Here is a 23,546-nt window from a genome sequence, read left to right on the forward strand (position 1 = left end):
ATTAGACTGAGCTACTGTGCAATTCCAAAATGTTTTAACATTGTGCTTTACATGGCAGAAGCTTGAAGAGGTTCTTTCTTCTGGAGAGATCAGATCCAGTCTGGAGGGTCTTCACTGCCCTCTTGGTGGGGTGTGGAGAGCCCAAGAGCAGCAGCAGAAGGGAATACCTGAGTAGGGAAGAGCCAGGGTGCAGCTGGCCTGGAGAGACACCCATGAGGGCAGGTGGGTGTGATGCTTGGCCTCAAAGGAGTAATACTTTAGGGTGAAAATGAGACGTCCTGGTTAGTTGATGCAGAAAGAGAAGAATCAAGTGGAAGTGATGATGGACTGGGGGAATGTGTAAGAGCACAGGGCCGTGGGCAGTGCCAGCCCGAGCCCATGACTGCAGCTGGGCTGGAGCAGCACTGACATTTCCAGGGGTAGATCCAGAGCAGCCCCTGGATCAGGGGAGCAGGGCTATCTCTCTCTCCTGGCCCTGGGAGCTGCAGCTCAGCAGCTGCTGGGGCAGAGGCAGCAGAGCCTGGTTCCTGATGCCTGCACAGCACAGCCCAGTGCAGACCCTCCCAAAGGGCTCGGCTTCCCCAGCCCTCACAAGCCCACAGGGCAGCTGCAAATAGGACTGGGCATTGTTTCCAACTGGTTTTGTGTCACAGCACAACTGCACCATCACTTCTGATAAAAATATCCACAAAGGTCACTTCTCACCAGTGGATACCCTAAACCTGAGCTCATCCTGTCCTGGGAAGCACAGGAGAGCATCCAAGGGGCAGCAGGTACCTCCCTGCCCCCTCTGCAGGTACCTCCCTGCCTGCCTTCAGCTCCAGCCTGCAGGCTCGGCTTTGCTGTGACAGCCTTTGCTTGCTGGAATATTCCTGGAAATCTGCTGTTGTTTCCAATATACATAGCTTGCCTGAGATTTCCCAGAAAGGCAGGAGCAGGGTGTAGGTTTAGAGAACAAGGCGTACTTTCCTCCCTCCGTGTGCAGAATGGCTTGTGACCTTGAGAAAAACAAGTGAACAGAGGACATTGAAGATGATATTTAAAAACCTTTTAATTCTCATGGGGAAAGGTACATTACAGAAAATGAACAAATGGGGATTTTTCCACAAGGGATTTTCTTTGGGTTTTGTTTTGGTTTATTTTTGGGGGAGGAAGGGGATGTTTGTGGCTTGGGGGATTTTTGTTGTTGTTCTTGTTTAAAGAAAAAAATGTTGCCTTCTTATTTGAAGATAATATGCAGAACTTAACCATTTTTATTACAGTGATCAGAAATGGAGATTCAAAGAGCAGATGGGATTTGTGCCATGCAGGAATGTGAACAAGTCAGGGCATCTGAGTCTGACAGAGATGAATCTGAACTGGCAAAGCCAGACCTGGTGTGTCCATTCTGATCTGTGTATGACGGGGGGACAAGAGGCCGCAGAGGTTGCATTTTCCACCTCAGAGGTTTTATAGGATTTTAGGCAATGTCCATTGGATTTTACTGAGTGGAAAGGACTTGTACATCTTTGATCATTGCAGTTTCTGAGAGGTGGCTGCTCAAGTCTCCTCAGACTCCAGAGCTCAGGAATCTGTTCCTAATTTTTCATGCAAGCTGATGAGCTTCAGCTGAGGTAAAAGTACATGTAAGAGGGAACAAAAGTGTCCGGTAGTGGGAGATGGAGTTAGTATTTTTAACAGTAATCAAAGGGCAGTGGGCAGTGTAGGAAATCCATAACCCTCCCAATCCTACAGCACAGCTTTACTGGATCAGGTGAAACAGAGAATTAGGAAAAGAGCCAGAAACAGCTGTTTCTCATTGGCTTTAACACTACTGATTTCTGCAGAGCTGGCATTGCTGTAAGGATTTCACCTTTCAGGTGAAATATCACCTGAAAGTATTTCACCTTTCAGGAAAGGTGAAATACAGTCCACAAGGAAACATAACTCCAGAGGGAAAAGTTGACCCCAACTCCAGGGGGAAAAGTTGGCCCCACACTGTCTGACCAGCAGTCACTGACTGCCACACTCCTGCCCCATGGTCCCTGTGCTGTGGGTTCCAGCAGCAGTGCTGGCACAGTTCACTAATGAAAAGCTGCCCATCGACTCTGGTCTGTTGTACTACAGATATGGAAACATGAACTGAAAAAATAAAATCGCTAAAAACCAGTTTCTCACTAATGATTATTTTTCGGTATGGAGAAAAAACTATCTCTAGGGAGGAAGACTTTGTAAATGTGGATTTTAACATGGAGAAAAAAGGAGTGGCAGTTCATTTCTAGAAACACTCCTGGCAAAAAGCTCCATCATAAACAATACTTCCAACAAGAAACTGAGCAGATACCACAGTGCTCACTGGACACTCACTTTCCTCATCTCAAGGGTGTGAGCACACGGGGCAGACAGAAGGACAAGATAAAACCTCCTCTGTAGCCCCATGGCCAGACAGTGCCCAATGGGCACATGCTGCAGATCCAGAGGATCTGGGGATCCCTCACAGAGCACAGTCATGGCAATCTGCTGGCCAGCACCAGGCACTGGGATCCCAATTCAGGGCCCAGCCTGGGCTGCTCGGTGGGCTGCACCCAGCCTGTGCATTACACACTCACTGTTCCTGGTGTGTGCAGTATTTTATTTTATTTCATTTTTTTCTCTGTTGTTTTAGTGCTATTTCTCTTACACATTCTGCATTTTAAAAGGCTATGTTTTCATCCCTCAGCTTTTGAGTAAGAACTGAACTGAGATACCTCCTTTAAATGCAAAACCAGGGCTCATCTAATGGCATGTGATGTTTTACTCCTCAGTGTATGTCAGTGCACAGCCCTTTCCAGCCAGGAGAGAATATAACGGCTCCAGCCCCCCGGGTTCCCCACAGGCACCAAGGGAGCAGTCAGCCAGCCTGTTTTAGACATACACACTGCATAGCCCAGCTTCTGCAAGCAGTTTTGTGGAAATGTTTGTTCATCCTGCGACAGCCACGTGAACCATGGAGAGGTGGCAGGTAAGAGGTGAAGCTGTGGGAATCAGGGGAGGGCTCTGGAGTGTTTTTGGAGGAAATCAATATTCCTTTGCTACCTCTTGCTGCACACCACCAGCAGAGACACTGACAGCCACTGACTCTACACAGGCTCTCAGCTTCTCACTTGATAGACCATTAACTTTGAGGATGCTGCCCAGGCTGCTGCTCCAGTTGAAGAGTCTCTCTGATTATCTTTCCAGTAAATTAATCCCTGACATATTTCTTTATTATATTCTGAAGGGGTTAATAAATGAATTTACTAGGTGATTTCTTCATTTAATACTGAAGTTTAAACCAACAGACACCAGCAGAAAGCTGGTTTATTGAAGCTTGCCCATTGCCTATAGCCAGTTCAATGGTGCCAGTTCCTGTAAATCCTCACTCAGCAAGGCTGAGTGATGCTTCTGAGCTGGAGCCCACAAAATATATAAATGCACCTCCAGAAGACCAATACAGCTCTCCTGTGCTGCTGGGTGGTGTGTGTGGTGTCACCATTTCTAAACCTCTGGACAAAGGGACCAGTGAGACAGTGGTACTGCAAGTCAAACCATAATCTCCCATTAGATGTTAGACTCCTTAATAGTTCCTAAAGTACTTCTCCTTAGTTCAAAAGCAGACAAAGCAGATATATTATGTGTCAGGAAGGACGTTTCCTCTTCCCCAGTGGAGATGTTATTCGTACCTTCTAAACACCAAGGCTATTAAAAATAAACAATTCCATGCAAATAGGAGATATTTACAAGTGGAGAGGTGCTCATGAGAGTGAGATTATGAACACAGAGAGGCTCTTGTTTCTGCTCTCAAAATAGTCTTGATTTTATGCACATTAAAATTTCTTGCGGAGAGTATTCCTGACATTGCCACCATTTCTGGTACAGATCGAGCAGGGAGGAGCCTCCAGGCTCTGCCAGCACTCAACATGCCATGGGAGTGGGAGGGTATGTGCCTCCCATCACTGGCATGTCCAGCACCCAGCACACCATGGGAGAAGGAGGACACCCTTCCTCGTGCTGCCAGTGCCAAACCTCTCCTGTAACATCCCTTTTGGCAGCACAGCCCCAGCTCCAGGCTCAGCCCTCCGGCTGCTCAAGGGCTTCACCTGAACCCATTGCTTCTGGCATGCTCACAGTGCTAATCACAGCTCCCCATGGCTTGAGAAGCCAGTGAACAGGTTTATTCTCTTCTAGTTTTATGTGTCCTTAATTGTAATAATAGTAAATTGTTCCCTTGTTTACCTTTAGTGGCATCAGGTATGGGACAACACCTCTGCTGTGCTATGTCATGTCTGTTATTGTAGTCCAGGAGTGCCAGAATCTATAAAATTTGTTGTTATCCTCTTGCATCTGTGAGAAGTATACCAAAAGACCAACACACAAAACCATTTTTAGTCTGTAAGCTGTGATCTTAAGATGCTCATTTCATACCAAGGAAATGAGTTTTAAGATGCCATTGAAACTTACTGACAAAAATTGAATTCTTACAGATAAACCATTCAAATGCAGGGGGGGGAAATGCTCCCAGGCAAGGATTTTGTTTGATTTCTGGATGATTCTTTTGGAGAGAACAGGCAAAGAGGGGAGAATGAATATTTTGATTACCCTTGATTACTAACTTTGATTACCTTGATTACTGATACACCCATCAGTGTTTGGAAGAAAAAGCAAACATCAGTTTGAAATAATCTCCTTTTGGTACAATGGCCAGCGACAGGGACATCTCCCAGGTGACCAGGGCTGTGCTCCCCCACCACGGCCCTGGGCAGTGTTTGGGGCAGGCAGGTCTTGCTGCTGGGCATCAGGGTGGGTGGAGCCCCCTGGCCACACAGGGGGGGACATGAGGAGCAGGACCCTGGCCATGGGACACCCACACTGGTGGGCAGGCTCCTGGCCAAGGGCAGTTGTCCAGCCCCCTGAGCTGACCTTCAGCCAGGCACTGTATCTGCCCCGCAGAGCATGTGCTCGGTCTGTGGGGACTGCAGGAGGGAGGGGGAGTTTTCTCCATCCACACAGGCTCCAAACAGGCAATAGCCACATGATCCTTGTCCTTTAGAACTTGGCTGTTCTATTTATAAACAAAAGCATGGATGACACTGAACACAGAGAGAAATCCAGGGACACAAATAGAGCTCGATGCCGAAGGGTGTTTTCTGCAGGCAGTATGGCTGCACCCCTGGGCATGGCCATGGAATCACTGTTAGAAAGTCAGCCACCACTTTATATTCACGGACAGGGAGACAGTGGACACTGCCCTTCTTCAAGTTAGAGTGGACAAGCTGTTCTGCCCTGCAGTATGCTCCAGACCTTTCTGGAAATCAAATGTCACTCACTCTGATCTACATGGCTTGTCCTGTCACACCAGCACCCTGCCAGCCTTCTCCAGGAGACTGAGGATGCCAAAGAAACACTCCCTGGGGCTGTGTATAGAAGGTCAGACAGTGCTTGTCAGGCTCATCCAGCTCTTGCTAGCATTTAAGGCTGGAAAAGGCACAGTGTGGAGAGCACAGAGTGTCTCCTGGCTGCAAGGGTCCTTCTGGGCACACAGGATCACTGACAATCCCAACAAAAGGCTCAGAAGGGCTGGCACGCTGCACCCCTCAGTGGGCATCCAGCAAGGTGGGGAGCGGATTGGTTTGGGCAGTGGTAGTACTGTCAGGTCCTCATTAAAGAATTCCCTGACCTCCATCCCTTATCCTGCACTCTGTGAAGTGGTTCAGGTACCATGGGGTCAGGAGAGCATCCCTCTGTCCCACTCTGCCACTGATCTGCCACGAGATTTTTGCACAAGTCATATGGCATTTCTAGGCTTGAATTTCAGTAACTCAGGGTTACAGCAGCAGACCTGCAGTGCCGTGCCCTCCATGAGCCCTGGAGGAAGAACACTGGGTACACAAAATCACAAATGCTCCAAAGTATGTGAGCAAAACAACAGTAAATATTTTAATAAGGTATTAACAGTTGACTTAAAGAGCATTTCACTAATCTACAAAAAGTAAGACAGCTTTGTCTACTTACACATAGGATTCTAGTCTTCTAATAGTCCTGTAATTTCAGCTAAAGCCTGTTTCCAGGGGATTAGCAATTGTCTCCCCAGGGTATTAGTTGTAGAAAGTTCTCAGGAGTCCCACACCTATTTCAGCAAAGATGAGTTCCACAGAGCAGCGTTGTTGTCATTGTAGAGCAGCAACTGGCTTATGAGAGTGAAGCACCTGAGAAATTCTATGTATGTGTTTTAAATCCTGGGTTATTACATAAGTGTCTTCCGGGAGTCTTAAATGTTTGTAAACAAATCATTTAGTCATGACTCTGCATTTAATATAAGTATTCTTCTTGATGTTTGTTTAAGGAGTAATAGAACAGAAATTCTCATAATAAAATATAAATTTTGGACATATCATATATCCTTAATATTGAAATATTTATTATTTTGTAACATATTCTATAAATTATTTGTTATGCAAAATGAACTCTAAAAAGAAAATATGGATCAAAGCACAGAATATATGATAGCTTATATCTGTAGTTTCAGTCCATGAAGATCTACCAGTTCTCTCCTCATTTCCTTAGGATATTACACGGGGCCATAGAAACCCTGGCTGGAGGGGACACTGGCCAAACCTGCTGCTGACACCAGGCATCTCAATCAGGTGAGACATGGCTTTGTCCAGACAGAACTCTTTGGGGGTGGGGACTCCAGGGTCCACTCCTATTCACCAGGATTTCTCACAGGTGATACTCAACAGTTCCCAGTCACACTGACCAGCCCTTTCAGTGTTCTCTGAGAGTCCCTGCCAGCTCCCAGGTGTGGACAAACCCAGCTCCCCACCGCTGCACTGCCACAGAGCTGTCCCCTCCCCACAGCTCCTTCACCAGCTGCGCCTGCAAAGACTGGAAAAACACGCCTCAGGTCCAAAGAACTTGAAACAGGCTTTTCACACGATTTATTGGAGGTTCGGAGTGTTTGTGTTATACTGAATTAGCCCTGAAGCTGTGCTCTGCCGGAGCATGGGTCCATCGTACACGGGCTGGGATACAGGTACGGACACGGATGGGGTCGCAGAAGATGGATGCAGACTGATGAGTCAGCCAGCACTTTGCTCAGCAGCTGAGCTGACCTCACAGTAAAACACTCATCTCTCCGGTGACATTCGGCATGGATGGATTTTCTTGCTGAGTAAATCCCAGTGGGCAGCGTGAGCGAGGATGCTCTTTGAGAACTCTCCGGGGTTTGCAATTAGCTGCGTGCCCGGGTGTGTAACACACCCGGCTCTGCTCTCCGGCCCCCAGAGCCCCCGCTGGAGCCCGAACCCTCCCAGCCAGAGCCAGGAGCTTCGCCAGCGTCGGGAATGTCTGATCTCGCACCCCTCCTGCCTGCGCCTCCCGCCGAGCCGTACGTGCCTGTGCCGAACCTGATGCTGCCAGCGGGGCCCAGCGTGAACAGATTTCCTCTTTCCTCGCAGAAATTCCATCTGCGGCATGTCACGAGTGCCATCTGCTGACGCTTCCCAATCCCTCAGGTGTCCGGCCCTGCTCAGGCGCTGCAGCCGGAGACCTCCCAGACCCCCCCGCTGGTGCCACCCCACCACGAGGGACACGTGCCTTGCCCGTGGCCCGGTGGCCGCTGTCTCCGAGGGCAGGTACGGGGGAGGGAGCACAGACCTGCCTCCGAGCGGCACGGGGGGGTCACAGCCTCAGGTACCGGGTGGCCGCTAAGGACAAACCAGGCCCCACTTTCCCATCACAGCAGACAGTGCTGGGTCATCCCACAGCTCCGCTGCTGAGTTTGTGCTGACAAAGGGGGGTCGCTGCCCTTGTGGTGGGTCCTTTTTTTCCCAGAGGTCACTTGTCCTACAGAGCAAGCAGGAGAAACATTTAATGGGGCTTTATCATCCCCCTGCTCCCTCGATCTTCCAGCTCCCCTTCCTTCCAGCAAGAGGCTGTGACTGAGGCTGCTGCCCCCAGCCTCGTCATGGGGGGACTGATGTGGGGATAAACCATGTTCAGCACTGTTGAAACAACCTTCACCTACTGCAATATTAAGTCTAGCGGTGATAACCATAAAACTCAAACCTTTTCTCTCCAGAAATAAAATTAGAGGAGGGTATTTAAATTCTGCCTAGGAAGGTGAAGAAAGTGAAAGCAATGAAATAAGTAGCAGCTAAGTATCATTTTGTAAATGCTGGAGGCCAAAAGGTCAGTTCCTTTAAAAAAGACATTCAGGCATGGAAGTACCAATGTGGCATTTATTTTCCACAGTCTCAGTGTTTAACTGAGCAATTATACTCCCGGTTGCTAAAAGGAAGGGATGCAAATGAAAAATGTGTTTATATGTCCATGATCATTAAGTCTTTGTACTTCTGGGGAGACATAGGTGGAATAAGTATGAAAATGGGAAAAATTGTTGTGAAGCCCTCCAATAGACGTAGTTGTATCAGTCAGATAACCCCAGCTGCAATGCCTTTAAGAAGCACTTTGTGTTCCTATTTAGAGCAGACTAACTGAAAGCCAAGATGCCAACTCTCAAAGCACTGAAGAAACACCTCCAGGTCCCATAAAAAAAAATAAATTCATTTAGAAGTCTGGAAACATTTTTTTTCTTGTTTTCACATCTCTTTTGTTATGTCAGGGAACTAAAATCCATTTTGGTGTTATATATTCCACACAGACTTCCAAAAGCCAAATATTGTGCAAAAAATAATGCCCCGGAATGAAAGTATTTCCATGCCAAAAGCCCCTGTGGTGCTGCCCGAGGAATCCATCAGTTAGAGATTTCTTGCTGCATTTGAGTTCTCAGATGTGAAACATTCAAGACAAAATACCAGAGGAAGTGCAATTCCCATATAAACAGAACAGGGATAGTGGAACACATTTACAGAAACATTTGCTCTAGAGGATACAGCAGTGAAAGACAACGGCTGCTCTCAAGTCAATGGGTTTATAAACAGTTTGTAACACTTTTCTCAAGTTCAGGACACTGACAGATTTCCACTGGTGTGTGGGACAGATCAATAAAACACACAAAAGGCACATCAAGCCCCTGGTTTGTCTTTGCACACTGGGCAAACCTGTTGCAGTTACCTCTGACTGAAATACAGGTGCAGGACCCATTAGCATCACATGGGGCATTTGGGACAGATTGTTTGATTTTTCACCTTTTCCCTGAATGGATCAACACAAAAGCATGACTGCATGAAATTAGGCCTTTTTTCTCAAAGCCAAAGCCCCACTTCTGGCATCAGCCTTTCTGTCCCACGCTCCACTTCCCCAGTGCCATTTAAAGCAAGTCCTGGAGTGTGTCCTCCAGCTTCAGACTGGACCACGCACTACAGGGTGGTGGGTTTGAGGGCCACAGGCCTCCCCCCACTATGTATAACTGAGCAAAAGCTCACTGAAATGAATGTGACTGTGATTCTCTCCTGGAAGGGCTATATCCCTATCCACTCACTTCAGAGTGTCCATTTAAGAATACTCCAAGTATGTAGCCAACCAGTTTCTGAGCAAGAGAGGCAGGTAGAGGATGTGCTGTACCCACAAAACCCAGCCCAGTGAACACAACAGGTCACTGAGCTCAAATTAGGCATATCTTTACATTTTCAAGTATCACATTGACAAAACAAATCAACATATTTATTACTAGTACTCTAAAACTGCTGGAAATCTATTCCATTTCCATACATGTTATTCCTAAAAAAATATATAATTTAAAATTTCTAATAGGATTATCCAATATGTGATGCACAGCAAGTGAAAACTTGTTGTTAAGGAGATCTGACAAGGTTTCCACTCAACACAGAAGTTTAAATCGATTCCTTAAGTTCCCCTCTCACCCCAAATTCAAATGAACTTCATAATCCTATTATCACCAATAAAATTGCCAAGTAATTTTAAATAAAATTCTTTTAACTACTGTGTAGGGTTTGCATGGCAAGCTTTTGGGGTGGGAGGGAGGGAGGACAGCGGTGGCTGCAGAGAGAAGCTGCCAGGAGGTTCCCCCGTGTCCGATGGAGCCAATGCCAGCGGCTCCAAGAGGGACTCACCACTGGCCAGGGCTGAGCCCACTCATGACAGGGGATAATGGAGTTAAAAAGGGGAAAAAAACAGCTGGAGAGAGGAGTGCCAATATGTGAGAGGAACAGCCCTGCAGCCCCCAGGTCAGTGCAGGAGCAGGGCTAGGACGTGCTCCAGGTGCTGGAGCAGAGGCTCCCATGCAGCCTGTGGGGCAGCCCAGGGTGGGTCAGGCTGTGCCCTGCAGCCCCAAGCAACACATTTAACTTTGGGAAAAACCAAACAGAGCCAATGCTTCTGTACTAAAGTCTTACTCAAACAAAACTGTTCTTTTTTCCACAAAGGCTGCCTCTTACTCCAAGCCACCTGTGTCACTGAACAGAAGCATTCTGGATACAGCCCTGACTGCAGCCCAAAGCAGCTCAGCCTCTCCTGCTCAGGGAAGGCACAGCTCCTTTTCCTCCAGCTGCCAGGAGCACTGCACTGCTCAGAGAGCCACCAGCTCCAGGGGCACCGGAGAGCAGCATCAACCAAGACTCCTTGTTCAGAAGGGAGGTCAGATGTGTAACAAGAAACACTGAGTGGTCTGTGGTCACTGAAAGAGGCAGGAAAATGAAGAGAAAAAACAGCCAAGGACCTCAGCCAAACTTACAACACTGAGTACAGTGTATCCATACCACAGACAGCACTTACCAAACCTCCTACTGAACTGTAGATGGTGCAACATGACTTGTGGGCTTTGGGATTTTTGTGATTGTTGTTGTTTTGGTTTGGTTTTAATATTGCAAAGGTTTCCTTTCACTTCATCTTTCCCACAGTAAGAGCACATGCCTGTTTTGAGGCGAGCAGTGCAATGAGCCAGAGGACTCTGTCCCTGGCTTGTTGGTGTTCCCAAGCACTGTGGATGGTTTGGACAGGCTTACCTAAGAGGGAGCACTGACATCCCCTGGCACAATCCTTCCTCCTGTTTGACCCCAGGCTTAAACATATCTGAAATCTATGTCTCATCCAGTTCTTCTTGTAGTCCTGCAGCAGCATCCAGGACAGTGCTCCAAGGCTGTGACAGTTGCCCTAATAAAACAGTTGTAAATGGGTTTGCAGCCTCAGCAGTTCTCTACCCTCATCTGTCACCAGCCACACGGGGAAACAACAAGCAAAGAAGGTTGAACCTGATACAGAAAAAAAAGATACAGGGAACTAGCTAAAGGGAGATTGGGATGGGATGGGATGGGATGGGAAGGGATGGGATGGGATGGGATGGGATGGGATGGGATGGGATGGGATGAAAGAAAGGATGGTTACTAATATCAAGTTTCTGGGAGCACATTTGCTAATTCTTGGTGCCTCACTGCAAGAGGGAGCAGTGCAGTGACACTTCTTGGAGAGCAGTTTCACTGAACTGGCATCACCCTGGAGCAGTTCAGGGATGTGCAGAAAACTGTCCCAATATACAAGTTGCTGGTGTTGTGAAGTGTCCTGAGTGCCCTCTGCGAGGAGCAGATGGAAGGAGACTGGCATGTGCAGGTGCAGCTGGTGCTTCTGGTTTCTGGAGCACTGGGTCAGGGAATGCCGTGAGCTGCCAGGCAGAGGCAATGAGGCACAGGCAGGCCTTGTCTTGAGGGGCTTGGAGAGCCATCACCTGCCCTTGCCACGGCCATCCCTCCTGCAGCTGCTCTGTAGGACTCGGAGGGGTTGGCACAGCTGGCACGCGGGGGTGCAGACCCACAGCACGTGGTGCAGCACCGGGAGCACGGCCAGAGGTGGGAGAGGAGAGGGGAAGCGATAGAGTCCCAGTATAGCCTGTCAGTGCCCATCGCTCATCCAGCTTCTCCAATGCTTTTCTGCTTTTGCTGATGCCAGAAACACGCTGGTTTCTCCATGGCACCTGCTTCTGCCCACCCTCCTCTGCCCAGGGTTCTGATGCTGCCCACCCTCCTGTGGGACCCAGCAACCCTCAGAACCGGGGCAGGCAGGATGCCTGGGGTGGGCAGGGTGCCAGGATGATGCCAGGACCAGGACAGCACTCTGGGACAAATTTAAATCAAAATGGTTTGTTCAAACCTCCCCTGAGCACAGAGAGAAGGGCATTCCTTATGCAGAGCTGTGTGATGGATAGCCCTGATACAACCCCCCCTCCCAGATGCCACAGGGGACTTCAATTAGTATTTAACAATTAACACTACTGAAGAACAAGGCTTTTCCCATGGACTTATGCCGTGTATGTTGTTTTCAAAACACCCACATTTCTTTCAGAGGGAACAGTAGAGAAAATTCATAATATTTCATTAATCAAAGAACTGAACTTCAGAAGAGAAATAGTTCCTTTCCAAAATATTACACTGATCATTGGAATTTAAAAATTAAGTTGAATTAAAGGTTTAATATCCCTTTATCCAGCTTAACTTTTTTTTCACATTGGCCTTTGATCCATTGATATTTCTACACTGTGGAGAAGAAGAAAAGCCCACAAATGATCTCTCCATCACTTCAAACTCTCAATTTTAGATTTACATAAAAAGCAACAAGGCTAAGGAAGACCTTCTCATCTTCTGCATCTGATTGTATTCTCTGCCTTTATGTTGGTAGCTTCTATGTATTATTGAAGATAGAAAATTAACACATTAGTGTCAGAAACAGTGATGTAGTAATTATTAAGGACTCTAAAAGGCTGAATTCATTTGTGCTGAATGAGTCTAAATTATCTAATAACCCCTTTGATCATGAGTGGATGCCTTTCTGAGCTTCCTCTGCATTGGTTTAGTCTTTTCATTTATAGCCATGCCTAAGCAGTCTGTTCCTGCATCCACCCTACTTCCTCAGATACGGAATAAATCAGGCTCCCAGAAAGCCTCATGGTAACTTGCTTTGCAAGGACCTACTAATCCACAGGTGAAGGGGATCTGGGAATAAGCTGCCCTCTTCCACACATGCAGAGCAGCCTCGACAGAGGAGCTTTCTGCTTTACAGAGTTTACCATTTTAGAAGCCTTGTAAATTATTTTGATTCAGGGATTTTAGGGATCCGATTAAGGTTTTCATATGCATTTCTGTGTAGTTTATATGCAGTTGTGTGAAGTTGTTCTGTGGTTTGGTTTTAGTGGGGGTATTTTGAGCTACAGGGTGGCATTGTGGGGCAGAGACTGCCCCTCTGAGCTCTGGAAGAGGATCCTTCCACCCCAGGATCCCAGCATCCCTCACCATCAGTGCTGCTCAGGCATCTACCAGCCACGCACCACGCCCAGGAGGGTGTCACCCCTTTGGCCACCCCCACCTCCCATTCCTCTCCTTTCAGCCAGCAGAGTCCCTTGTCCTCACCGAGCCCAGCCGGCACACACACGGGGCAGGAGGCACCCATGGAACTTTAGCTCAGTTTAGGGTTTTTTACTTTGCATCTTCATATAAAACCTCTCAAAACAAACCAGTTGGTGGTAAAACCTGCCCCAGCTCTGCATGACAGAGGTCCCTCTGCCTCTGGGAGCATCCCTCAGTAGCCCCTGCCTTTGGGAACATCCCTCACACATCCTGTGTAAGAAAAGTAAGTTTTAAGTTGTAGGGAAAGAAGCTGAAACTAAACTAACCTGGACCACAATTTTACAGTTTCCAGGTGTTGCCTTTTTTTTTTTCTTTTTTACATTTACAAGGAGGGTAAATAACAATGGAAACAATGTAATTTCCTGGCCAAAGAGCCCGGAGCTCTGGCTTATCACGAGGTCCTCCCCATCTTCCAAGAACCTCTCTCCTCACAGCATCACCACAGCTGACCCATGGAAGGAGAGCTATGAGACCTCAGGGAATCTCATGAACTCTCCTCGAGGTTCACCCAGCAAAGGCTCATCTCAAGTCAGCCCACTCAGATGGAGGGTGAGCATGCCCAAAATGTCTTTCATCTGAATTTTCTATTGAGATTTCTTTTTCTGAGTGAGTTTTTTTGCTAGAGATGGCTGTCAGCATGTGATGCTTCCACTGCCTTCATACATCTGGAAAAAAAAGTCAGAAGTTCTCCTAACTCCTACTTTTTATCCAATCATATAAACAGTCATTAAAATTAAATAGAATACACTTGCTTAAAACTCTTGACCTGATTCATGTCTGATTTGTACCAGATCTCTTCCAGCACAGCTCCAAGGAGAAGCCAGCACAGCCTCAGCACAGTGTCAGCAGGAAGTCCTGGTATGGAGGTCACATCTTCCTTTAACATTTGCCATCCCGTCCCAGAGCTGTGACCTTCCTGCTGGCTTGGAGAAATGCCAATAGAAGGGAAGAGCTGCACTGTATGATTAATAACTTTGCTCTTCGTCTTGCGTGTGTGTTTTCCTCCCAACCTTCAGAAATCTGCAGGCATTCATTCAGAGCATCCAGCCTGAATTCGCAGGTGCACAATCTATCTGCTGAAGCCAAATCTCTCCTGTAATTAAGGAAATGGCACAAAAAGCAGCACTGATCACCTGAAGCCTTCTGAGGCTTCAGCCCTATTGATCTGGGCCCTGGGCAGGGGAAGGCTCCTGGAAGCACCAGTGGATTTGTGTCAAAGTACCTGGTCTTTTCTCTGTGCTCATTTCTTTGTTAGGGAAGTTGAACTGCAATTGAAGAGCATGAGTTAAATATTTCATGTTGTGCTGGAATGTATAATTCATGATCAAATTCTTCAGAAAGGAAAAGATAAGACAGAGCTGCAAAAGCTTTAAATAAAGTATTTTCTATACCTTGTAGACAGACTGCTGGAAATTAGAAAATAATGTGATAGTAGTAAAAACAAATACTCAAAGTACATTTGAGAAATTATTTTTTATTGTTCGTAAACAGATGTAATTAATATTTTATACAGGCTTGTCCTAAAGCACTGTGTTGCACTTAGGTTCTCCACAATTCACACCCTCTCTTAGGAACAAGATGTATTGGCCTCAACCTGTAAAAGCTCTAGATGTTGTTATTTGTTGTGCTGACCTGGGGAGCCCCAGGCAGGGGAATGGGACAGTGCAGCTCTGATAGAGCTGCTCCACTCTATCCAGGGCATGTGATTGTTCCAGAAGTCTGAACCACGAAGGGTTTGTCACACTGGGATGGTGTGGGGGATCACAGAATCCCAGACTGGTTTGGATTGCAAGGGACTTGAAAGCCCATCTGGTCCCACTCCTTGCCATGGGCAGGGACACCTTCCACTAGCCCAGGTTGATCCAAGCCCTGTCCAACCTGGCCTGGCAGCCACAGCTTCTCTGGGCAGCCTGTGCCAGTGCCACAGGGAAGAATTCCTTCCCATTATCCCATCTAACCCTGCCCTCTGGCTGTGGGAAGCCATTACCCCATGTCCAATTGCAATGGGCCCTGTTAAAAAGCCTGTGCCCATCTTTATTATGGGTCCCCTTTAAGTATTGAAAGGCCACAATCAGGTCACTCTGGAGCCTCCTCTCCTCCAGGCTGGACAGTGCCAGCTCTCCCAGCCTTTCCTCATAGCAGAGGAGCTCCAGACCCTTCCTGTCTGTGGCCCTTCACTGGGCTCTCCCCAGTCTGTCCATGTCTCTCCTGTGCAGGGGAGCCCAGCTCTGGACACAGTTCTCCACGTGTGGCCTCACCAGTGCTGTGTAGAGGGGCAGGTTCATCTCCCTCCACCTGCTCTATCTGAGCACTGATCTTAACAGAAAACATTAAAACATTAAAAAAGACTCAACAAAAACAACCAACAAACAATAGAAATTCAAAGCAATAATCATTTTGGGAGCTGTTTGTCCCACTAATGGTGGCAAACAAGGATCTTAGATGGAATATCTTTGGATTTTTCAGCTCGTAGTTCAAGAAATTTCCAGTCCAACAAGACCCCTGGGGTGCATCTCTGAATTAGCTCTCTGAGGACGTAAATTGCTTTTGGAAACTGGAAATATGTCTGTCAGAGTTTGTGCTCTGTCCTCTACCACTCCTCCTGGGCGTGCAGGTTTCAAACATCTCTGAGAGCACTAACATTCATTCAGCATCCCCAGAAAAGTGCTCTTCTTCCCTTCATTTCTGTGGCAGAGATTCAAACTGTCCACTGGCAGTTTACAAATCAGCAAGTTAATGCTGGGCTCCCTTCAGTTTGTGGAGAAAATAATCACAGAGCTTTGACAACTGAACAACAGACAATTGCTTGTTGTGTCTGTGTTTTCTTTGAAGGAATCCTTACAAAAACACCAGCAGGATTTTCACATGTAGTTAATCATTCCTAGGAGACACTATCAAAGTTCATGAAAATGGATGAGCTTGGGCTGGTGTGATGGAGCTGCCATGGAAACAGCTGGCACTCCTCACCACAGTCACCAAACCGCAGGGCAGCAGTTCCAGGGACATCAAACACCAAACACGGGAAAGCAGCAGGATTCAGTAGTTACAGCACATCTACGTAAGCAATGAAGCTGCAAGTGTGCAAGTAACCTGAAATCAGCCCCATTCTGAGCCGTGCCTTGTGTGGATGGATGTGTGCACCGACACAGCCCCAGCCCCCTGACCCTGCCCACGGGGCACCGGGGCTGAGCTCTCTTGTGGGATATCGCTGCCACTCCCACACCTTCCCCTTTTAAAAGATCCCCCACTGCCTTTCCACACAGACGTTTGTTACCAGGCATCCAGAACCGGAAGGGTTTTTCTTGCTGTTCCTATTTGGAAAACACAAATCAAAATTTGAATTATTAAAAAAGCAAACAAACAAACATATCTACAGCCTTTCCAAAGAAATTCTTGATGAGAGTCAAACACTTCAAAACAACATTGGCTTCAGGACAGGCTGAGGTAAAATGTAAATGACAGAGTTTACTTATAACAGCGGCAGAGACAACACAGATAGGAAAATGTTTATAAAATACATAAATGCTTATAAAATAGAGTGGAAAAAGAAAAGGAAGCAACATTCAGTTTCTACAAAACACAGTATGGCAGGGATCTGCTGGTCGCTGCCTGCCTGTGCCAGAGGCCTGAGGGATGAAATCAATGGCCCTTCCCAGATCCACCTGCCAATGGCCCATGTTGGGGTGGCCTCTCCCAGCAATGCCACAGACCCCAAGGGTTGTGTGGGGTCATCTGGTGTGACATGCAGAGGATGCTGTGCTGGGACAGTCCCATCAGGCTCAGACAATGAGGCAAAGATGAGCATTTCTCCTGAGGGTGGACCATTGGGGAACAACCATCCCAGTGCACACAGCCACAGGGACACCTCAGCTGACAGGGGACAGCCATCCCTGTGCCCACAGCCACAGGGACACCTCAGCTGACAGGGAACAGCCATCCCAGTGCCCACAGCCACAGGGACACCTCAGCTGACAGGGGACAGCCATCCCTGTGCCCACAGCCACAGGGACACCTCAGCTGACAGGGGACAGCCATCCCAGTGCCCACAGCCACAGGGACACCTCAGCTGACAGGGGACAGCCATCCCTGTGCCCACTGACATGGGGACACCTCAGCTGACAGGGGACAGCCATCCCTGTGCCCACTGACATGGGGACACCTCAGCTGACAGGGGACAGCCATCCCTGTGCCCACTGACATGGGGACACCTCAGCTGACAGGAGACAGCCATCCCTGTGCCCACTGACATGGGGACACCTCAGCTGATAGGGGACAGCCATCCCTGTGCCCAGAGACACAGGGACACCTCAGCTGACAGGGGACAGCCATCCCTGTGCCCACTGACATGGGGACACCTCAGCTGACAGGGGACAGCCATCCCTGTGCCCACTGACATGGGGACACCTCAGCTGACAGGGGACAGCCATCCCTGTGCCCACTGACATGGGGACACCTCAGCTGACAGGGGACAGCCATCCCTGTGCCCACTGACATGGGGACACCTCAGCTGACAGGGGACAGCCATCCCTGTGCCCACTGACATGGGGACACCTCAGCTGACAGGAGACAGCCATCCCTGTGCCCACTGACATGGGGACACCTCAGCTGATAGGGGACAGCCATCCCTGTGCCCAGAGACACAGGGACACTTTTGCTGACACTCCCTCTGCAATGCCAAGCTCCAACAGCAAGAGCCCATCACTGCCCCCGTGGCTCTGTGGTCAGATCAGCCCCTGCCCTTCGGACAGACAGCCCCAGACAATCCAGTCAGTGCCTGAACAGCACCCCAGGAGGAAAACCAGTGCAGGAAATATGCATAAATTGCTGAAGACCAAACCAGAGTCTTTTATAATTCCCTGCTTTTTCAGCTTCCCCACTGTGATTGCTTTCAGCCTGTAAGCTCCCACTATCCACGAGATGCAGAGATTATTGACTTTGCTGAATGAACTTGGATGCCAAATCCCCTCTCTCCTTTGCTGAAATAAATTCTTGGACAGCATTAGTGTGGAGCATCCACATCATCGTGCCAGTGTCCTTGATGACCTTTTCTTGGATCTTTCTAACATCTGTGGATGAATTTACACTTGGAATCGAATAGCTTTTTACTGCTCAGGGTGTTAGTGCATTAGAAACGTCAGCCTTTGAAGTAAACATCACAAGGCATTTAGTTATAAAAAGCAACACAATTTTATTACCTGACAAAAAAAAAGCTTAAAACATTTCAGTTAAGAGACACAGCTGATTTTCACCTAAATAGAGCAGGAGAAATATCCTGTCAGTTGTTTCCCAAAGTCAACCTATCACAAAGCTGATGCAGCAAAACTGTGCTTGTGGGTTCCTGGGGAAAAATGATTTTATTTATTTTCTCTCTTCCAACAAAACATAAGAACATATGGGAAGTGCAAAGAGCCAGACAGAAAACAGACACAATTGTGAAGAAGTAAAAGGTGATTGGAAGAGGTCAGGAAGAAGAGCACCCCAAGAGACATCCATAGGGGCTGCATAGACATTGGCATAGAATTTCAGTACTCTTAACCTGACCCCAGTCTCAGGACATAAAATCAAGATGTGCACAATTTCTGATTTTTCAGGAAGGTATATCCTCATATTGCTTGTCTATTTTTCCAAACAGGTAAGCACCTTCTCATACCAAATTTGCATTAAAAGCAGGGGAGTAGCTGAAAGAAGTCAGTGAAAACAAAGTTGCTTGCTGCAGCCTTTAAGTGCTGGTAAACAGAGCCGGGTGTGAAAGAGGAGTCCCAGGTTCCGGATTATTGACATTAGGATGAAGGCGAGAATTGTGAGTGGGAGGCAAACAATGAACAGCAACATTCATCAGCTCAGATTCTGACTCGAATGTGATGATAAATAAGAACATCAATCATCAGCTGTGAGGTAGAAACAAAAAAAAATGTGAAGGAAAGCCTACACCTATTGTTAGATACTTGAGAAAACTTTAACAAGTCTGAGACATTTCCAAAAATAATGTGCACAGGTGTCTTGAATAATGGAGAGTTTTTAATATAATAAATGGTGATAAACTAATAATATAATTATGAGCATTAATTCAGCAATCAGAACTGTTTTCAAACATTGATGCTCTGGTTTTTTCAGAAGCTTAACAAAGAGGTTGCCAGTATTTGCAGGGAAGTGAAACAAGATTTATACCACGTAGTCCTTCTGTCTTCTCAAGTGTTTGATCAAAATGAATGAGCGTGTGTATTGCACACACCACTGACCGAGCCTCACAACCCAAAGAAAACACTTTCCTAAAACCCACAGCATAACTGTTTGCCAAAATGAGTAAATCTGACCTGTTTATTGAGGATCTGCCTACCTTAAGTATATGTTCAAAATGTTGCTTCTTCCTATTCTTTCATTTACCACAGGACCTATCCATGGGTCTGGGGCCAACAGGCTTGGTAGACCTTAATTTGAGTTTAATAGTGATAGCAAGAGGCATAGGAGAGGAAAAAAAAAGATATTTGTTTGCCCAAACGTTTTACAAACACTGGATGAAGCAGAATCTGGATCCTAGTGACCACTGGTCCACAGCCCGAAGTCCCTGTTTTCCCCTGTCCCATCCCTTGCCAGCAGGGTGGGGTGAGGAGCGGGACAGCCCCTGGTGCCAGGGCAGGGGCACACACGGGCACTGACCCGGCCCTGTCCAAGAGCTCTGCTTGGCCTGGTGCATCACTGCTGCGAAGGACCCGGGGAAATGGCACAGTTTTAACTCCCTGTTGTTCTTCTTTCTGAAGAAATGTGAAAACCCAGGGCACTGCAGGGGCAGCAATCACAGGAGGAACTGAGAATGGCACGGTGTGACTGTGACAGCAAAAGAATCTGCTCAGTAGGAAATGTTACCATCAAAGGACTTAGAGTAAGGAGTGGCTGTTTCCATAGCAACATCGACAACAAAAAGCCAGAAGAGAAGAGTAAAAAAAAATTCCAACACTGTCTTCCATATCAAACCAATTTTCCCCAGATCTAGACCAGATCTAGACTGGTTAGTACCAGGAAATGGAAAATGATCATAGAGTCAGTGTTCTCCCCTTAATAAAGGTTTCTGGGGATGCACATGTCATAAAGTTGAAATAGGATATTTGCCAGACTTGGTAAAGCAATAATGTGCCTTAGTTATTAATGACACATTGATTTACATAGTGATAGCAGTTCTGTTTAATGTCTCTATAAATGGTCTGGGCAAGAGGAACAAGTGCACCCTCAATAAGTTGCAAATGAGGCCAGGCTGGGTGGGATGTGGATCTGCTGAAGAACAGGAAGGCTCTGCAGAGGGACCTGGACAGGCTGGATCCATGGGCTGAGGCCAGTGGTGGGAGAATCAACAGGGCAAAGTACTGGGTCCTGCTCTTGGGTCACAACAACCCCATGGAATGCTCCAGGCTTAGGAAGAGCAGCTGGAAAGCTGCCCAGCAGAGAAGAGCCAGCTGTTTCTGGCAGCAAGGTTCCCTCCCTATGATGTGCATTGGACAGAGCAGGGTTTTTTCCAAAGCTATATAGCTCAGGGTGGTGCTAAAGGATTCAGAAACTTTCCTTCATCCAGGTCTTACTGCTATGCATGGGGTAAAATCAGTCTCTTATGCCAGCCCCACAAGAGATCATCCCTCACATCTCCATGTGGAATTACAGAGCCCTCAGTGGGCATCTCCTGACAGCTGTTCTGTGATTGTCATAATTTTCACCTTTTTTTGGGAAGCAATTGCCTGAAGCACACTGAGCTGCTGCCCAGCAGCTGCTCGGATTCACTTTCCAGGTTGGGCAGCAATGCCTTCGGGATTCTCCCTTCTGACCAAATGACTAATTCCACCAGCTGAGCATATGGCACAGCCACTCTCTTTTATTAAATCAGTACTACAGCCCTCTAATCAAATCAATACTAAATCAAATTTTACTCATTATTCATATTTTTATGTTGCTAAAAATGTCCATTGCCAGTGCACAGTCCCTCGGCTGTTCCCAGGGCAGAATGCAGAGCTGAACAGACTCTCCCTCACAGTTTGAGTGAAGAGTTATGAGCTGAGCTCCTTCACATCCTTCCTCCCCCCACATCTCAGATGCAAAGACTCCTCATGTCTGTGTCGCACTCTGTAGCAGGATCCTCTTCTCATCTCTGCCTACAGGGCCAGTCTGGGGGTGAGCCCAAGCAGTGACTCCCTGCTGGCCCCTCCACCTCTGCTCGGATGGTCACCCATGTCCCCCTGCCCCACATCTGTTCTGGGCACACCACAGTGCTGCCTTCTGAGTCAGCAGCACATTCTCTGTCCTTTGTTGCTTTACAGCAATAGCCATTGCAGCCATGACCTTGTCCCAATGGGCTTTTCCTTCCAGGCAAGATGTTAAGGGAACAGGAAGGACTCTAGGCAGTGAGGGAAATATTGGATTGTGCAGCACAAATATGGAGGTGGAATCTGCCCGTTCCACTTTCCTGCTCCTGCTGTAATTAGCAAGGATGTTCCCACCTCCATCGTTACTCCAGCATTCAAGCCATCTCCAGGCAGTCTGTGAGGGGCTGTGTTTCCAGCAGCAGCAGCGTGCCAGTGGTGTTTACCATGGCAGTCACAGCCTGCACTCATTGCCACCCCCTCAGTGCTCCAACCAGGACAGCAACCTGCTGCAGCCGAGGGCCCTGCACACGCACCAGCCACGTGCCAGTGGCTGTCTCTGGAGAGCTGCTCAAATGCTAAATACCCCGGCATCAAATTCTCATCACATTTTTCAGTGCCAGGAAAAGTGCTTTGCACAGCCAGGCTTCCTCACATGGCTCCTGCCCTCCCCAGCCCCTTCCAGCAAGTGAGGAGAGTTTTCCTGATGGTAGCACCACAGTGGGAAGGGCAGCTCCCTCAGCCATTCCCACATAGGAGCAAACAGAGCAGAACTACAACCCCTTGTTTCTAGCTCACAGTATTGGAAAATGCTGTTAAAGCAGTGGTTGTGGGTGAGCCCCTGTGAGAGGACAAGGTGGGTTGCAGGTACCTGACTGTGCTCCACGCCCAACCCTGCAAGTGTGGCAGGAGTCAGCCCCACTACAGGCCAGGGCAGTATCCAAGCATCACACACCAGGACAAGCCTCAGGAGCAGAGGATGGGGCTCAGCCCAGCTCCAAAGGTGTCCCATGTCCCAGCCACAGGCACCAGCCCCCCTGGCAGCCCCTGCAAGGTCTCAGTGCTGAATGAGGCTGTGCTTCCTCATGACAAGTTTCCATGGTTCTCCCTGCTTGGACCTGATCAGTCTGCACAGAAGAAGACTTTCTGAGCGCTTTAATGTCAGCCCTATTTAAAACTCGACTTTTACCATTCATGATTCAAAGAACCATTTATTTAAACATGAGGTGCTGAAGATTTTCCCCAGATGCCATTGTCTGACATTCAATGTGACTTTGGTCTCTTATAACACACTCTGGTCTCTAATGGGTTAGTGAGTCTCTGTCTCAGTACAGGGCCATTAATGATGCCAGTTCATTGACTGAGGACTCAGGTCTCTAACAAGAACCTGGATGTTCTTCAGGGTTTTCAGCACTGTCAGTATTTATCCCTCTCTGTCCTGCTTAGTCCCTGAGCCACCAGGAAGCTGGAGTAGGACAGGAGGTTCTGATGAGAGGTTATTCATCTGCACTTCACCTGCACTCACCTACTCGGCAGAAACAAGGGAAAAATAGGGGAAGAGAATTTGGTTTAAAATTAGTTCAAGTATTAACAATGCCCTTACCCTGGATGGACAGCAGCCCAGGGACTGTCACATTGGGTAAAGCAGCAAACCCTGCTGGAGGGTGGACTGTCAGGAGCCTCTGGTCAGACCCCAAGCCAGGCACGGACAGACCCAGCAGCCCGAGGGAAGGCAGGGCTGTGGGTTGGCCATGTCCTTCTGCCTGGGCAGGGAACCTGGGCCTCTCCTCAACCGCCTGCTCCCCTTGCCTGGGTGTCCAGCTGTGCTGGAAGTGCCAAAGGCTCCAGCAGTGCCGAAGGCCCCAGCAGTGCACACTCTGCTCTGACTGACCTGATCCAGTTGCACGCAGCAGGGACAGTGGCACGGAGCTCCCACAGCTGCTGGAATGGGGACCTGTGTCCCTGGTGCTGTTGAAGCCTTTGTGCTTTGGCTTATTTTTATCTCCTGTGCTTTCTAAACTGCACCCTGGAAAGAATGAAGAAGCCCCTGCACGTGCCAGTTGGGCCTCTGATATGAACTTTATGGCATGGAAATAAACTAGAAGGTTCGCTT

General features: G+C 48.0%; 1 long non-coding RNA gene across 1 annotated transcript; it reads left to right on the plus strand.

Annotated features, from left to right (window-relative positions):
• The first annotated feature begins 2,787 nt into the window (after positions 1-2,787).
• Positions 2,788-11,092, plus strand: LOC135416821 (uncharacterized). Its single transcript, XR_010431759.1, has 3 exons — positions 2,788-2,980; positions 6,562-6,641; positions 10,344-11,092. It is a non-coding gene; the product is annotated as an uncharacterized LOC135416821 (long non-coding RNA).
• Positions 11,093-23,546: the final 12,454 nt, after the last annotated feature.

Source organism: Pseudopipra pipra, chromosome 6 (assembly GCF_036250125.1).
Source record: "Pseudopipra pipra isolate bDixPip1 chromosome 6, bDixPip1.hap1, whole genome shotgun sequence".
NCBI classification, from domain to species: Eukaryota; Metazoa; Chordata; class Aves; order Passeriformes; family Pipridae; genus Pseudopipra; species Pseudopipra pipra.